Genomic DNA, 3,088 nt, shown 5'->3' on the forward strand with positions numbered 1-3,088 from the left:
TGAAGAGGCGGTGCGGGAGGCTATCGAGGTGGGCACAACCGACCAGGGCGCGCCTAGGCCCCCAGGCGTGCCCCGGTGGGTTGTGCCCCCCTCGAGGCACCCCTCTGGTACTTCTTTGGCCCAAGTTGTGTCCTCTGGTCCATCAAAATTCTTCAAAAAGTTTTGCTGTATTTGGACTCCATTTGGTATTGACTTTCTGCGATGTAAAAATAAGTAAAAAACAGCAACTGTCACTAGGCACTATGTCAATAGGTTAGTCTCAAAAATGATATAAAGTTGTTATAAAATGATTGCAAAATATTCAAAAATAGTAATATAACAGTATTAATACTTCATAAATTATACGTACATATGTTAAAGACGTATCAATTCCCGACTCCATGGCAGTGCCCTGGCCGCGTGTCGACCATCCAGGGTTCCCCGACGTCCCTACTAGGTCGCTCCCGCACCCCCCTGCTAACCCTAGATCGATCTTCCCCCTTCCCCCATGTCTCAACTCCCTCGGCCTGCCACATGTTCTCCGCAACCGCTGGCGGGCCATCGGCGTTGTCACAACCAAGCAATGTTTTAAGTAATAGCGTCGGTAGCTCAGGCCAGCTGCTACAAGTCGAAAGCTGCGCTAGGTAATAGCGTGTTTGGCATGATGCGGCCGATATATGGGCTGTCAGACCACAATAGCGGCCCTTTGTGTAAGGCCGGTTGCGGGCATAGCGGAAAGCTTAAAAAAAATTAGACCACCAATCCTCTTATCCGATTATCCCATCCCCTTCTCCTGGCGGCGGGCGGCTGGCACTTCCCTGGCGGCGGCGCGGCTAACGCCGGAGGCCGGATGGAGAGGCAAATCCAGGCTCACCATCACCGGATGCCGCCACTCCCCTAGCCCATCTTCCCCTGCCGGTCTTTGAGGGAGCAGCCAACACGACGGCCACCTCATCGCTCTTGCTCGACGCCTTTCCCTGGTCGACGACTGGCCGGTGCGGGACGACACGGCAAGATGGTGGGCAGTACCTCGCTGGGACGGCGGTGCTCAAGCTCAATGCCCAGGTCCCCTCGCTGGTCCCTGTTCGACGCCCTACTAGTCGACGTCCCAATCCGATCCGGTCCGCACCTCCTCGCTTGACGACTACTTCTGTCCGGCAGCTAACCTTTTCTCTGTTATTTGTTCATACTCACCAATTCATAGTTTCTCCTGTAGCTCAGCTTCTCTGATCGATCCACTTACAGAGTTACTGTACTAGGCTTAGTCTATTCGATGCACTTACCCTTTCTCCGATCGATGCACTTGCAGAGTTACAGTTAGTCTATTCGATGCATAGCTTAGTAGTCAGTACTTAGCACTTGTAGTTACAGTAGACCTAATTAGGAGGAGCTCAGATCATAGAACACTCCATAATCTCGTTGGTGGCACTAGCACAAGATGGAATTGGTAATCCCTGTTTGCATTCGGTAGCTCAGCTCATAGAACAATACATTGTTACTATATAGTTGTGCCTCACGTTCCATTTCTGTTGTAACTCGGTAGCTGAGGAAACTTGCACATTATTGTCTTTCTAAATTCAGTCAAATTTCTTTTGTAATTTTGTTTTGTACTTGGCAACTGGCAGTTGTAAATTCAGTTTGCTTGCAATATCTTTTGTATTGTATCAACAAATTCAGTTTACTGGCAATTATAAATGAAACAAATCAACTATCTGCACTTTTAATTCAGTTAAATACCTTATGTTTGTTTCTTTTTTCTGAAGTGGTAATTCAGTCAACTATCTGCACTTGTAATTAAGAAGACCAAGAAGTGTACATGGATCTGAATGGAGAAGAGGACGAGGATGGCGGATGACTTGTGCAACTTCCATGATCAAAACTGGATCTGTTTATTTTTGCGTGATGGTCGTGGTCTGACTTGTATGGTTGCATCTTCCATGATCAGAACTGGATCTGTTTTTTTTGCGTGATGGTCGTGGTCTGACTTTTATGGTTGGTTGGTAGTTTTTGTTTGCATGGTTACATGGTTGAATATTGTACAATGGACTAATTGTAGTGTATATGTGTTGTGTCGTACTGATAGTTTTTTTTTGCATGGTTGAATATTGTCCGGATGGACTAGTTACAGTCTATATGCTTATATAAATGATGATTATTCAATTCAAGTGTCATATTGTTGTCAACGGTTAAAAATATACATTATATTCTCAAATTTGCAAGTGTTTTTACAAATCCGCTACGCGGACATAACGCCCGCAATATTGCCCGCTATCCGCATTCCGCTATGCCGAGCCCAATCCGCTATTTAAAACCTTGCAACCAAGGTCATCATCGAGCGGAGCAAGCATGTCCAGGAGGTCCGGTGTTACTTTTTGAGTTTGCGTTGATTTTTCCCTTGAAGAGGAAAGGGTGATGCTAAGTATTTCCCTAAGTTAAGAACCAAGGTATCAATCCAGTAGGAGGCACAAGCAAGTCTCCAATCTATGCACCTACACAAACTAACAAACACTTGCACCCAACACGAAAAAAAGGGTTGCCAATCCCTTCACGGTCTCGAACAAGAGTGAGATCTAATATAGATAGAGATAAAAGATAAATAAAAGAGAAAACTAAAGTAAATCTAAATAAATTGCAGCAAGGTATTTTTCTTGATTTATAGATCTTAAAATATATGATGGAAAATAGACCCGGGAGCCATAGGTTTCACTAGAGGCTTCTCTCTTGTAAGAAACCATACAGTGGGTAAACAAATTACTGTCGAGCAATTGATAGAAAAGCGCAAAGTTATGACGATATCCAAGGCAATGATTATGAATATAGGCATCACGTCCGTGTCAAGTAAACCGACTCCCGCCTGCAGCTACTACTATTACTCCACACATCGACCGCTACCCAGCATGCACCTAGACTATTAAGTTCATAAGAACGGAGTAACACCTTAAGTAAGATGACATGATGTAGAGGGATAAACTCAAACACTATGATGAAAATCTCATCTTTTTACCCTTGATGGCAACAATACAATACGTGCCACGCAACCCCTATGTTATCACTGGGTGAGGACACCGCAAGATTGAACCCAAAACTAAGCACCTCTCCCGTTGCAAGA

The 3,088-nt window shown here is 44.9% G+C and overlaps 1 long non-coding RNA gene across 2 annotated transcripts; it reads left to right on the plus strand.

Annotated features, from left to right (window-relative positions):
• The first annotated feature begins 400 nt into the window (after window positions 1-400).
• LOC125526440 lies at window positions 401-2,139 on the plus strand. Of its 2 annotated transcripts, none has more exons than XR_007291674.1 (2): window positions 401-1,131; window positions 1,743-2,139. It is a non-coding gene; the product is annotated as an uncharacterized LOC125526440 (long non-coding RNA). The 2 variants fall into 2 exon arrangements; XR_007291675.1 differs by having other exon boundaries at window positions 401-1,100.
• Window positions 2,140-3,088: the final 949 nt, after the last annotated feature.

The sequence above is a fragment of the Triticum urartu genome, unplaced genomic scaffold, assembly GCF_003073215.2.
Source record: "Triticum urartu cultivar G1812 unplaced genomic scaffold, Tu2.1 TuUngrouped_contig_10130, whole genome shotgun sequence".
NCBI classification, from domain to species: Eukaryota; Viridiplantae; Streptophyta; class Magnoliopsida; order Poales; family Poaceae; genus Triticum; species Triticum urartu.